Here is a 16134-nt window from a genome sequence, read left to right on the forward strand (position 1 = left end):
GTTTATATTAACCAACAGTGTAGACGGTATACATTTATATTATGTACTGTTTATATTAACCAACAGTGTAGACGGTATACATTTATATTATGTACTGTTTATATTACTCTGCACTAGCAGAGTAGACGCTTTACATCCGTACCATGAACTTTTTATATCTCTCTACCGCTAAACGTGTTATGTTTGCACTATGTATTAAATCTTAGGTTTATGACAGAAAATATCGCTTTAATCGAGGGTTTCTAAGGGAATAAGCAACTCAGTCTAATCTTTAAAAGAAATAACGTAAGAAAAGTATATTTACTTAGCTATACTCACTACTAGGTCGATTTTTAATTTTGATCTACGAAGGTAGCTTGTATTGATCAGAAATCAATATTCGTTATCGACTAATACAAAGCCAAAACATTTTTCGTTAATGTTAGTAGCCGTAGAAGAAAGATAAAGACTAGATGCAACTTGAAATATATAAACAACTGACTCTCGTGTGTTTCGTACATGACATTTAGAGGATATCAGTAATACGTTAGAATTTTAAACGCTAGATTTTTTATTTGTTGTAATACTGTAGTTATTATGCTTATTTTCAGTATATTATCTGTGTGATTGCTAACTGCAACTTACCACGTTTAACATACCTTTAGTTTTTGTTAGAAATGTTACATTCTTAAGGACATGCTCTACCAGACAAAAATATGACATTTAAATAATGTTTTTTACCACTAACAGTCACATGCTAATTTTTCTGCTCAAACTGATCAAACAAACTTTGGATGGAACTACAAGTCTAAAGAGAAAAGTCCGAAATTACTAAATTTAATTCTCCTTTAAATTTTTTGTTCTTTAAGAATACCTAATTTTAGTGAAAAAATGCGTTATATTTGAGCCCCAAAATCTGAAATTGAAACGTATAACTAAAATTAAAAAAAAGTTAACAATTTATGAATTAGTTATAGGAATATAAAGCATAATAGAATTACAACTTGTACTATATTTTACCAATCTAATGTTTAATTACATCCTCCACGTTTTTATGCAATTACACCCAGTGATTCGATGAAAATTGAAACACTAAAACCTCTGAATCTAAACTTGTTAATAATGTTTAGCAAATGTTGAAAATAATGTCATACAAAGCACGTGTATTTAAATATGTTTAGAAGAACTATCACTTTTTATTTCAGCCTACAACCACCAATTTAAACGTGAAATTTAATTCTTGCGTGTAACTGCCAATAAGTTATAACGTTTTCAACTTATATCATAGATTCGTTCCCCATTACTTGTATTGTATGCTATAAATCAACCTGCTCAACAGTACAGGATATTTGGTTTTTTCGAATACGCTTAAAAGGCGAGTAAGAAGTTATATAGGTCGCTGTTAGTACAGCTTTCTTTAATTAAACAACTAAAACATAAATAGGGTACTGTGGCAGTAATGACTCCGACCCGAAGTAGAAATGTTTTAACAGTGCTGAAGGATATATCTTCAATGATCACAATATTGTAGAAGATTAACAGTGAAATACATGACATCAATTACGTTTGATAGGAGAACACGCGAATCTTGACACACGTCTCCAGTGACTTCACGTTTATGTAAAGGAATCACGTATGGATTTAAGGTGCTTTAAACAAAACTATTAACATGACTCATTTTACTTTATGTCATTGTGCACATTTCACTAACGAGGAAAGATAGTGATCAATAACATTACTTTCTTAGAGTGGCTGGCGAACCGTAGAAGGTTCAATTTATTAATGCATAGAAAGAGTTATGAATGACAATGAAAGTAGAAGGTAAAATAAAGATATAAGCAATATTTCTATAAGAACGTACAAGTTTTTGCATAAGTTTTCTTGTCATAAATTTGTTAAGCCTCGCCCGAAATTTTTGGTGAATTTATTATATTATTAACTTCTATCATTAGTAGAATAGATGTACTAACATTACATAGTTGCAAAACAATTTTAACTTGGCTTCCTCATTAGTACATACATATAGTCTACGTATATCTTCACACATATTTTGTTATAGGTTTTTAGGGTATGCAATATGAAAGTCATGTTCACTGTATGTTCACAAAATGTAGCTTTCTCATAACAAAGACAATTTTCCAAGTTGTTATTTTTTTGTTTTTACTCAAGATTTTCATTTAGCATCCAAGGGAATAGTTATCCCAGGGTCCTTGCAACACTCCGCTAGAGGGCATCATTTGCATGTCGATCTCAGGCAATAGGGAAGGGGGTAGAAACGATGACGTCATAGTTCCACAAAATGACAGGCGGACGTGTTACCAAAGACGACAACGCCATAGTTTCATGAAATGGAACCACAATAATGATGAAATCATTATACATGTCTTAACGTGTAATCAAAGGCTAGATTTAATACAGTCAATTTATGTATAAAACACAAATTCATTAGTTCTATATTTTATCATACTTTTTACATTTCCTCACCTTTTATAAGTAAATCACTTCTCATCCCGAAAAGGATGCTTATTTAAAATGCAAACTTATGGCATTTTTACTGTTTCTCTAGTTTGTCTTTATTCCTATAACTAATTACTAAGAGTAGTGTTTCTATAAATGGAAGATGATGAACTCATTGTCTCAATGTGTCAACAATTACTAGATTCAATTACATATAAAGCTATTATTGATTTAACATAATAACAAATTCTGGACACAATATTTCTTTTTAGCACTTTATTAATTAACTCACAATAAAGACTTAGCAATCTGATCTACATAAAATACACGTCTATTAAGGACGTAATTACAAGAAAACGTTTTGCAACAAAATCATGAACAAATATATCATTAATATCTTTGCGAGATACAAATTTAGATAGGAGTTTTTGTTTTGACACATGTCGACAACGATAATAAGCATAATGTATACAATATTGTCCACATACATACATATATGTTCCTTGTCCCTCTTCACTTCTTACTTCATGTATAAACTTGCTTTTTCTGTAATCTTATAGACTCCAGTCTTTTTCCTGATGTAATCATTCATTATTATTTCTTTCAAAGATATTCCCAGCATCCACCTTAACATTCTCATAACAGGTCTTTCTAAAATACTCTCCTCCTTTCTTCTTATGGCCCAAGTTTTTGCTCCATAAAGCCTAATTACCGTTTTGTAACTTTTACTCTTAAGCTTCAAAGGTATTTACTTCTTATGAATCACCCTTGAGACTTCCCTCCAATTATTCCATTCAACTTTTACTTTTATTCCTTACTTCCACTTCGCAGCCTCCTTCTTAACTATTTTTGGAACCTAGATACCTAAATATATTTAATTTTTTTCTATCTTAAAGTAGTTACTTACCTGAAACTTTTATATCCCCTTCTTCTGCTTAGAATTACATTCGTTTTCCTTTAACTCACCTTTCTCTAGATTCTTCTGCCATATCCTGCATCTTTTCTGAAACCTTTTCCCTGTTTCGACTGCTATATCCACTTGGCAACCGCTTTCTTTGTCTTCTTTTTGAATTATCCATATCTAGTTCTTTTGTATTTATCATCATTATTTGTTATTCCCACAAACACCTCTCTCTTTCTTTTATTATGTTGCCTCTTGCACTTCTTCATTCCACTACCATGTCTTTTTCCTTTGAAGCTTTCCTCCTTTCGTTACAGCACAAAATCTAGTTGCTGCTTCCACCAGTATTGCTTTCATCTTATTCCATTGCTTATTTACGCTTTCCCTCTCTGCTAGGCCCGAAATGGCCAAGTGGTTAAGACGCTCGATTCGCAATCTGAGGGTCGCGGGTTCGAATCCCCGTACCACGGAACATGCTCGCCCTTTTAGCCGTAAGGGCGTTATAATGTGACGGTCAATCCCACTATTCGAAGGAAAAAGAGTAGCCCAAGAGTTGGAGATGGCTGGTGATGACTAGTCTTTCACTGCTAAATTGGGGACAGCTAGCGCAGATAGCCCTCGTGTAGCTTTGCGCGAAATGCAAGCCAAATCCTTTCTGCTATTATCAGATATTCTCTCCTCCCTGCATATCTTCTCTTAATTTTGCTACTTCATTTTGTATTCAGTGAACTTATGTCCCTTGAGTGTCCAGACTTCTATTTTACTTTCTCTTATCCCACTCTTGCTCTTTTTCTCCTTTTCTACCCTCACGTCTGCAACCAATAATCTATGTTTGGTCACTACTGCCTCTCCTGGAATCGTTTTGCAGTCCACAATAGTTCTCCTGTCTCTCTTAATTTACTACTACATAATCAATTTGAATTCTATATCGTCCACTTTTGTAATTGATAAGATGTTTTGTCAAAATACATATCTAAAGCATCAGCCATCTTCATGCAGCACAAAGCTTTGTACAGCATAATAATAAGAACAAAAAAAACAACAGGAATTTCATCGTCATAAAAGTTTTACGATTTACAAAAAACGAACCACAGTATAATGTTCAAGAAAGGACATATTAATATTTTGATAATAAAATCCAAGTCTTCTAGAGCATACCTTACAGGTACAAATAACATTCACAGACATTAAAAAATTGCAAAACAAGACAGAATATGAAGTTGTGCATTCCAATAACAAACTATACTAATGAGTCAAACAAAACAAGACAGAATAAGAAGCTGTGCATTCCAATAACAAACTTTACTGATGAGTCAAACAAAACAAGACAGAATATGAAGCTGTGCATTCCAATAACAAAGTTTACTAATGAGTCAAACAAAACAAGCCAATAAAAAATCGACATTATTCCTTTCAACTTTGCTTAATAACCCGCGAAGGTTTACTTGTTTTAGAATTTGCCAAATATACTCAAGAGCTACCTGCGCATATTCGTCCCCAATTTTCAACTGATAGGCTGGAGGGAAGGCAGTTAAATAGCAGCATCCACCGATAACTCTTGTAAAATTCTAACGGGATTGCTTACGTTGTTCCTGTTAGTGTCACCATTTATTCATGTGTTTGTGTTATTACACAAAGAATAAACAGTTTGGAAACCTTCAAGGTAAAATGACTTCCTAAAATTTATCTGTTATTTATGTAAAACTAGAAACAGTTTTATTTAAACTTTCACCAGCTCTTATTTTATCGTTTCAAAGCTACAATTGTTGAAAGGAAGGCAATTCAGTCATACATTTTCGCAAAATGGTGTTCTTTCAGTTTTGAACAATGGTTTGGTTTGTTGTGAATTTCACGCAAAGCTACATGAGGGCTATCTGCACTAGCCGTCTCTAATTTCGCAATGAAAGATTAGAGGGAAGGCAGCTACTCATCACCACCCACCGCCATCTCTTGTGCTACTCTTTTACCAACGAATAGTGGGATTGACCGACACATTATAACGCCCCCACGGCTGAAAGGGCAAGCATGTTTGGTGGAACGGAGGTTCGAACCCGCGACCCTCAGATTGCGAGTCGAGCTCTCTAACCACCTGGCCATGCTAGGCCATTTTGAAAAACATGTTCATTATCAGTCTTACGTAAAAACAAAGAAATTAAGAAGGACCGGATTCACCTATGCTTCCACCCTACGGGAGATCGTGTTAAAAGTACCGACCAAGGTTACAGAATTCACAAAGACTGCTAAGTAAAAACTTTGAAATGAAGAAGGCTTAATTGTGTATCAGAACTTTTTTTTACCGCATTGAAGATGCAAACTTTGAATAATATGCCAAAACAATTTGGAGCCAACCCAAGTACTTTTCAAAGTAGGAAGAATTCTAAAGGACTATCTAACAAGAATAAAGTAATCAAATGCCAACAATAACAAAACATATAATTCATTGTTTCTCTTTCAGCAGCGCTGAACATTACATTAGAAAGACAGAAAGACAAGTAAAAAACACAAAAAGCCGAGTTTTATGCATATGTCGAAGTCAGCAGTTACTTATTCATATCACACAATAACAGAATTAAAGACTGATAAACCACGGAAACATTGATATTATTTTCATATATTTTTTATAATAGATATGAGAAATGGTTTGGGATGAATACGTAAATTTTCGACCACAAATGATTTACCAACAAAATTTATTTTTTATTTTAAATCTTTCATCTAAAGGAAGTATATAATATTGGCCATCACGGTTATAGTCATGAAATCTACTTACCAGCTGTTAACCTAAGTAATATTTATTTACTTGCCTCCTTTATAAACGATTTTCCTTTCAATAAGGAAATAATTTAACGTTCGACGAGATTAAGTTTGCCAAAAAACCTTGCCAAAAACACATGTGGTTGTATAATAATTTAGTGAAAGTTAACAGTATAAGGAGTTATAAATGATGTTTTCTTCACTGGTACATGCTACAAAACATACATTTTCTAGGTCTAGCTGCTGAAGATTTGAAATGGAATGCTAGCCATTTTAGTATCGCTGTTTTTTTATCAAGCATTTAGATATATATACCTAATAGTTGGTATATACACCATAGGTGCCTCAGGAATAGGGCAGAAGGAGTCTTGCACCCCCAACTTTTTCCAGTTAGTATACATACACTATTATTAACAACTGTGATATATTAATTTTTCCGTTACCCTGTCTACTTTCCAAAAAAATTAAGCAGTCGTGCCATTCATTACCGGTCGATACACGTATTAAATCATATTCAGTAATTTCATGTTTTTGTTTATTACAACACTAATTATAAAGAATGATGAATCAATTAATTCTTTATATAAAGTGGATAGACAACTCCAGCAGTAGTTAGCAAGTTTAATTGATGGTTATTAATAAGAACTTCTGAGTGAAAGTAAAAAAGAAGAATGTATAAAAATATATCAATTACACTATATCTGTTATGTCCACTGCCGACGAGATCTTTCGTATACTACCAGGGCTCTTCAGGCCGACTGCGATCCTAAGGACATATTAGTGGTTGACACGCTATTTATATTAGTAAATATTTCACTATTGCCTTTTACTGTAGGAACCGGATTAATTTGAAATGTCATTTTTATTAAATTTATTCATATCACAACATACCAGTATTGGGGTAAAGATTTTTAGCGCAATATTATTTATTTATTTTAACACCAGATTTGACTATTTATTATTTCCTTGAATTACCCTGCTTATTATTCGGAAGAATGGCGAACTAGAAAGTTTGTCTTATTGACTTTGAAGTATATAATAATATGTTAATCACATTACATCTGCTATATCCAGTGCTGACATGGTCTTTTTTAATACCAGGGTTCTTCAGGTTGGCTGGGGTACAATAGATATAGGAGTGACTGAGCTTGTTTGTTTAAGAGCAAAGCCACATTGGGCTATCTGCTGTTTCTACCGCGGAGAATCGAACCCCGGATACTAGCGTTGAAGGCCTACCAGGAGGCGATAGTGACGAAGACTATTTATATTAGCAAACTGCTAGAAAACAACTGTTATAATGTACAATTTTTCATCAAATTTATTTACTTTACAGCAAGTCAAAATTTGTGTAAGGGTTTTTAACATCATGTTATTTATTTATTTTAACACCATACATGATTAGTTATTAATAAATAAAAAATAATATATATGTTATTAATTAATTATGTTTTATTATATTTTTGTGCAACTCTCGTGTAGGGGCACTGTAACCAACAAAGCAATGAATCTACAAGCAATTTAGGGTACAAATAGTATAGAAAAATCTGTTCAAAACGTTGATGGGATGTTTTGCGGTAATGAAAAGAATCTAAGCTCACTGAAAGCTGTTAGTCAGACGTTTGAAGAAAGCTCAGACATACGTTAATAATGATAACAACTACACGTATGTTGCACTTTTAAAAGAGATTTGAATGTGCTAGTTGGACATCGTTTTATTGGGATTATTGTTAATTATCCACCATTAGATAGCTACACTTGTAGGCTAGAGGAATGTGTAGAGTATTTCGAAGACAAGAGCACTAAATGTTCTCTAAGTAAATGGAAAACTCGCATGACAAAACATTTAGTACTTTAGAACGTAAACTAGCTCCAAAGTCGATCTAGAATATTGCACTCGTTCGTCAAATGAACATTATGTTATAAAAGAGAGAAGCTTCCGACCCTAAAGGGCCATGTTAATAAGCTGGGGATATTTCTTTGAGCTTCAAAGGATTTGCGTGTCTTTCGTCTGTTTAAATGTAATGTAGTTTTGGGAATATGACATCCACGTACAAAGAAAAGTTTGTCAAGATGTGTGGTGCATGAGATTGACCTCTCCGTTCTTTGCAGAAGCTTGTTACAATGAAAAATGCCATATTGCTTCTGATGGTGGAGGAAGTGTTTCGAATGGCAGCATGGGACCTACAATATCGTTTTTATGACGTGCGATTAACCCTGAACACTTGCAAATACGCTGTGAGTAAGAATTTATAAATGACATGTTCATATTCTTTATTACTATTTTATGGAATAACATAACAACCTGGTATTTGGCGAAAGACCTCGTCGGCAAATGGATATCGTTATATATAATCCATTATCCTTTTCGAGAACAATGAGATTAACTTACTAATTCGCCCGTTGTTCTGAATGATAATTAAAATTAGTACAGGTAAAAAAAAGAAAAATAATTGGCGTTAGAATAAATAAATAATAATGTGTTATTAATTGTTACCCTAATTCTGTTTTGTAAACAGCATAACAGTCGTTCTTCATGCAGTTTGATGATATAAGTAGCTAATCAGCAACCACTACTATGCTTTCCGCCTGACCATCCACACCACAATAAAGTTGCCTATAATTTGGATACTAATCCTAGCCGAAGAGAGGGTGCAACCTTCTTGTGGACCGAAAGTTCCCTTATTGGGACTAGGAATAAAATTAGTGAGAAAAAACACCACTTTGTTTGTCGTATTCTAGCCGGTTTGATGAGCTCTGGAATTGGGCGAAAATCCTCGTTGGCACATACTGTTATACATTCTTTTGGATTAGTAACGCTAAAATCCGGGGCTTGATTCCCCGCGTTGGAGAGAGTGAAAATATCCCATTTCACGAGAACTCGGCGTGCCTGGTTATTTTCAGAACAGTGTGTGAAATGTGTCAGATCGTAACGCCTTTGAAGAAGTAATGAATAAGCATTAAGCGATACTTATGTAATTCACGTGGAATGTGAAATGTCAAATGAATGTGTAATCGCAAATGTGTATTGATAAAAAAATTAAAGTTTTTTTAACTCTCCCTTTGTGTTATTAATTTGTCAGAAACATATATATTATATAATAAAGGACTGTACGTGTTTAACCTCATACAAGTGCCACTTTTAACAAGTAGGAAAAAAAAAAGCTAAATAATATCATACAACTTATTCACGATACTTGCATAAGGAAAATCTGAAGTTAATGAAACTTGTTCAACCGTATAAAATTAACAAACACACGCAAGTTGAACTGCTGCATCATTATCACTCGATTTGCAATCTATGGGTCGTGGGATACAATTCCGTCACCAAGCATGATCGCTCTTACAGACGTGGGAGCATTGTAATGTGATGGTCAATCCCAGTATTTGCTGATAAAAATTAGCCCAAGAGCTGCCGGTGGGCCTGATTATTAGGGCTCTTGACTCGCACTCTGTGGTTCACGGGTTCGAAACCCCATCGCCGAAAATGCTCACCCTTTCAGTCGTGGGGCGTTATAATGTGACGGTCAATCCCACCACTCATTTGTAAAAGAGTTGGCGGTAGATGATGTTGATTAGCTGCCTTCTCTCTAGTGACTGCTAAATTAGGGTCAGCTACTTGGAGAGGAGATGGCCCCACCATGGAATATCTGCCAGAGAATCACCAATGATACACCAATATCTAAGGTGCCCCAACGATAGTAAGCGAAATCGTGACCAATGGCACAGCGGTATGTCTGCGGATTTACAAATCTAAAATTTGGGTTTTGATATCCGTGGTGGGCAGAGCACAGATAGCCCATTGTGTAACTTTGTGCTTAAACTGCAAACAAACAAACACATTGTACTTGGCCAGGCATTTAATGGCTAACAAATACACTGAGTGAACAAGATGTTATTCTCAGGGTTCCCGAACGTATTCTTTTTCAAGAGTAAATAAAACCAAAATGAAGACAAACAAATATTTTTATCTCTTCCTTTTGAAGATCTTGTGCCATGCTGTGTTGTAGCCTACAGAATGAATAATTATTCTCTTGATTCATGGCACGCATACGTTTTACTAACCTCACGACAGAACAAATTGTAACGCTAAGCGTCCCTTATATGACGTAATGTCAGTGTCTACTGACTTACTTACAGACAAACAACACACTACTTTATAGTGGTGCGACTGGTTAAAACGGATGACCCTTTCAGGCAGCTTTCGGCCCCATTTCGGGGAAATTATGCTCGAGAACCAGTTCTGTCCATATCTCTCTTTAATGTCCGTATCATACCGTCAAATGTTCGTTCTGGTGTGCAGACGGTACAAGCAGTGCGTTATTTTTTGTCTAATAGAAATTAGCCGTATTCGGGGAAATTGCTAAAAGATTCGATAACAAAGGTCTTTTTACATATTATATTTCACCAGAAGTAAGTTCGAATAACATCAGAAAGAATGTCATATCTTTGCTTCCATTTAATTTTTAAATCGTCTAAAAAACAAACAACGATTAGTGTTTCAAAGGTTGTAGGGGCACTTGAAGATGCATAAGTAAATAGCTTTTTCAACTTCATAGCGAATTAGAACCCCAAACGTTTTACCATTTTCAAGATAGCTAAGCCTAATCTCTTTAAGGTTAACACGTGTGAAACATTACAGTAAATTTGACGATAATTTAAAGCTAAGAGCTCTAAAAAGCCCAGTATGACTTTTATTTATTTTTTATAGTACTTTTTCTACATTTTACCTGTTGTAAGCTACTGTTGCTCATAATGATTTCATCAAAACACGCAAAACCTTTAGAGAGAGCCACTTACAGAGTCGGTTAAAGAGCCAAATCAGGTGGTGTATATCACCAAATCCGGTGAACAAGTTTACTTTCAGGTTAATATATATTATGAAATGTCACAATAAATAAGTAAATTTAAGCATTACTATTAACTGAACCACTATAAATTACAAAATAAACTATTTGTTGCAGACCCTTAATGATGTGTACTTTGGCTTTAAACCAGAGTTCAACAGGCCAGCTGGATTAAAAATCCAAACTCAAAACTCAAAATTCAATCATTGCATATGGAACTCGTAACAGTATCGTTAAAAGTGACTTGTACCGTCATCGTTATATTCTGACGTTTCATCACAACTGGTATCTCAATAAGGGTATTGTTTCGCCAACTTTAGCGTTATACACCACAGTTTGATATGTCTCAAACGAATAACATAAATAACTCTTCAGTTAAGTTATTGGGTTTGGTATTCCCCCAAGGCTGGTAAGTTGAGGCCTTAAACAAAATAAGTTATTGTTCTAGTATGAACGCCTTTTACAAGTTGACAGAGCATTATTATAATTATACTTGTGATAAGATATTAGTATTAAGCTTATTATATCTTTAAACATTACATTATTTAACTTAGAGATTTTCAAGAATTAGAAGTGTATGTATTACTGTAGTATTCCAAACACACTATATGTGCGAGCCATCGGGGAGCATTTTTAGAACAGTTGAAGCCTTATTGGAAAGATTGTACTTGAACATCTTTAACCAAAATTATCTAGATTTTATACAAAATTACTTTTATGTTACCAAAAATGGAGTGTTTAGAATTTTGGTAAATAGAGCAAGAAATAGTTTCTCAGGAACAACAACAACAAAAACAAAGGAACTATGTAAACTGGAAAACATTTTTAGAACCATGCAATTTCTACTCGATACAGCTGATCAAAACAGTAATAAACTCTAAAGAACACTAACCAAACACTTTAATATAGGACAACAGTATCAGCAATTATGACCAAGAAGCGCATATCTTTAACATATATTGATATAATCACCATACTCCTGCTTTCAACCAATGTCTGTAATTTATACTTATTTATACTCATAATTATTATTGGAATAAGCTTAGAGATGAAGAGTATTGCATATAACAGCACTGTTAAATTCTTCTTCAGCTTGTACCAACAACGCCTTTGCAATGTACAAATTTTAGGTTCAACAACGTTTTAAGTCTCGTGTCAACTATGTGTGTGTGTGTGTTTTTATGATGTATGTATAGTTTAACTAAGAAATCTGCTCATAATCATGGTGCAACGTAACCAAAAGATTACTGAATAAAATAATTTATAAACGTGGAAAAGTACTGATTACAATTTTTTTACCAATTCATTAACCCACGTTACGAGCCTTAGATTGAATATACATTCTAAATCTAAATAGAAAGAGTTTTAAAGCTATACTGCAATAGCACTTATGATATTATTACTACAGTATATAACCTAAAGAGACAGAACACTCTCATTTAGCACAACGGAATACTGAAATTAATATATTATATAAAAAACAACACTTATATTATTAATAATCACTCACACGAAATAACAATTATTTGATGAAGATTTGATTCTTTCATTCGCTGAACCATTCTTTGTGTATCTTAAATGTAGGGCATTGTTTAACTTAACTTTCTTATTTAATAAATGCACATCATTTACGTTTCAAATTTAGCAAGCTAGAAGTTTGTGTTTTCAGTTATTGATTAAAATATCTACTGATTAAACATAACTATAAGTTTAAGTAGTTTACATAATTCTTATTGAATTAATTTATTTACATGCTAGAGTTGTTGAGCAGCGGCCAAAGAATAGGTTTTACTCTTTGTACTTTCCCTCATGACACTTATTATGGAGCAATTAAGGTAGCGTTGCGCCGTCCCTCATTCAGAACTATCGATAACGAGGAGGAAACAAGAAAGTAGCAACCACACTTGTTAGTGAGCAATTAAGGTAGCGTTGCGCCGTCCCTCATTCAGAACTATCGATAACAAGGAGGAAACAAGAAAGTAGCAACCACACTTGTTAGTGAGCAATTAAGGTAGCGTTGCGCCGTCCCTCATTCAGAATTATCGACAACGAGGAGGAAACAAGAAAGTAGCAACCACTTTTTGTTTTTACTTTATACATTGATATAATTGATTATTATGTATCGCTTTTTATATTATGACAATCATTTTTTCAATATCAGTCACACAGTGTGAATGAGGTCATTTTCATATTATAACTTCCACTACTACTTTACATTTGGGAATTTGTTACCGATACGAGAACAGGCTTTACTCCCTCCAATAATCTCTTCACGGCTCCCCTAGTAATAATAATAATGACCAATTCAATATGATTTAAGTAGCATCTATCTTTTCCATATACTTTTACGCTCACTCCATTTCCATACTTCTACTCTTTTCTTCAGTTTTCCTGTTGATTAATGTGTCTTTTTCTATTTCATTAGTCTATATGCTATTTCGCTGATGACATCATTGGAAGATCTAACCAGGGTCTATATTTAATTTGAATCGTTTGCTTTCGTTTTTTTTTAGAATATTTTTATGACAACATAATAATCAGTATTGCAATCAAACTTAGCTCATAATTGCAATAGATAGGATTAATGTTATCCTGATCACATTCTGTTTCGAATTAACATGATATAGTCATATATATACAGAGTAGTTCAAAACTTTGTTTTTTCGAGTATTCGCACAAAGCTACTCAAGGGTTACCTACGCTAGCCGTCCTTAGTTTAGATATGATAGGCTAGAGGGAAGCAGCTGGTCAATAATACCCATCGTCAACTCTTGCATACTTGCAGCAACGGGTCGCGAACCATGATTTATCAGATTCACAACCAGGTAAACTGGCCAGTAGGCCACACTGGACTCAGTTGACAAATCTTGGTATTTTATCAGCAGAAATTTCAATAATTTCAAAAATAAATTCATCAAATAAACACTTTTAAGATCATAGAAAAATCTTACTTTACAAACTATACAATAGCATATGTAATTTATAATACAGCGATAACAGAACATTTAAAAAAAATAGGCGTTTCAATATATAAGCCACAATCAACCATTATCTGTTATTGCATTACACGAGTTCCTGATGAAGATACAGAACCGAAGTATCGTCTAAAAGTTTTAAAATACAAAATCCTTATTCATAAAACATTGAATTGTGTATTCATCGGTTGATTTAAGAATTAATCATAAAAACAAATACATTTTATAAGGTATTATATATATATATATTTATTTATAACTGGCATACTTAGATAAGTTCCATTATTACATTAGATTATTCATTTTGATAAGTAACGTTAACTTTATTTAACGTTCTTTCTTATTCATTATATATATACTTCTTATCATTTTTATATTTCTTTAATGCAGTTGAAAAGCACCAACGTATCTCACAGAACAGTAAGATTTAACAGTTACTGTTATAGCCCATCCACGGCCCTAAAGTGCAAATCGTATTTTTCAGAAATAGGTCACGATCCATGAACACTTGGATTCACAATCTGGGCACGCTAACCACTGACCACGCTCAGCACGTATATAAGGCAAAATTAATGATTAAAACGCACCTTGTTGTGAATATATATAGGTGTGGGTGTATCAACAAAGTATTCATGCATCTACAGCTCACAAATTTTGTTTGTTTAGTTGTGCCCTCTGGTGGTTCAGCGGTAAGTCTGGGGCCTATAACGTTAAAGTTGGGAACACATATAACCCATTGTATAACCTCGTGGTTAATTGTGACGAAAATTATTTGTTTGTTGTTAAGCACAAAGCTACACAGTTTGCTATCTGTGCCGTCCCTACCTCGGGTATCAAAACCCGATTTTTAGCGTTATAAGCCAACCGCTGAGTCAATATGGAATCAGTTCGCAAATATTTCACTGAAATCCTTCTACTTCGTGGTATTAAATAAAATAATGTAATAATAGTATAAACAAGCATACGAAATATATATAGAGAGCAGATCAAAACGACGTAAAATAGCGAATTTTTAACTCACATTAGATTGAAAATAAATATAAGATACAACTGTGACAATATTGTCGATAACAATTATTATTGGCAAAGTTCACATTTCGGAATCTTTAACTGCTTGAACAATAATAATTAGAACTAAACTTTTGTTTAATCTGACAATCCAATCCAAATTATAGCTGTAGGATTAAGCTGACAAATTATTATAATTATAAATTATTATAATTTTTTGACAGATGAATTATCTAACTATTAAATAAAATGATTTAGCATTGAGATACGAAAAGGAAAACTACACAAGGTTATCTCTGTCAAAACTTCCTGCAATCGCAGTGTTATTTAGGTTAAGAATGCTATTAAAAGTATACGACTTCAATATTTCATCAACCAAATTATACATGACACGTGACTTTGTTGTTAATAGATATCCACTTACCTACTCACAGATGCCATACAATTTCCTGCTAAGCGGATGAATGGTTCCGGATGGGAAAAGAAGCCCGACATAAACTTTTTATATAATTGGTAAATTACCCAGTTCTAACAGCACACAAGTTTAATATATATTGTTATACATTTTTCTGGAGTGATACCAGATTTTGTTGCAACTTGAAAATTATTGTATATCATCAACACTGCAACTTAGACCACTTTTCCTTCGTATATAGAGGTTGTTATAAGAGTAGCTTGATAGTTGATGATGGCGTAACATAGATTAAATAATACTGTTGAGGATTCTCGTTTTTCTTTCTCAAAATATTTTATAAACCGGTTGTAATAGTAGCGATTAAGTTTCTGTACTTTCCTTGCTCTACTTAAAAAAATGCGTTTTTCCAGAATTATTTATACGATTTCTTCACTTTCTCTCGTTCTGTAATTTTTGCAGGTAAATCACATTTCACTATTAAAACTACCATTAAAACATTTATTCTTAAAACAAGATAATTTTCATAAAAAAACCCAATAATAATTTTTTAAACTGATTTATTTTTTACCACAGCTATACTAAAATATTGGGCCCCCAGTTGCACGGTGGTATGTCTGCGGACTTATACTGCTAGATAGCCCATTGTGTAGTTTTGTGCTTAATAACAAACAATAACAACTAAAATATTGGGCCCCCAGTTGCACGGTGGTATGTCTGCGGACTTATACTGCTAGATAGCTCATTGTGTAGCTTTGTGCTTAATAACAAACAATAACAACTAAAATATTGTACTTGTAGAGC

Source organism: Limulus polyphemus, unplaced genomic scaffold (assembly GCF_000517525.1).
Source record: "Limulus polyphemus unplaced genomic scaffold, Limulus_polyphemus-2.1.2 Scaffold461, whole genome shotgun sequence".
NCBI lineage: Eukaryota > Metazoa > Arthropoda > Merostomata > Xiphosura > Limulidae > Limulus > Limulus polyphemus.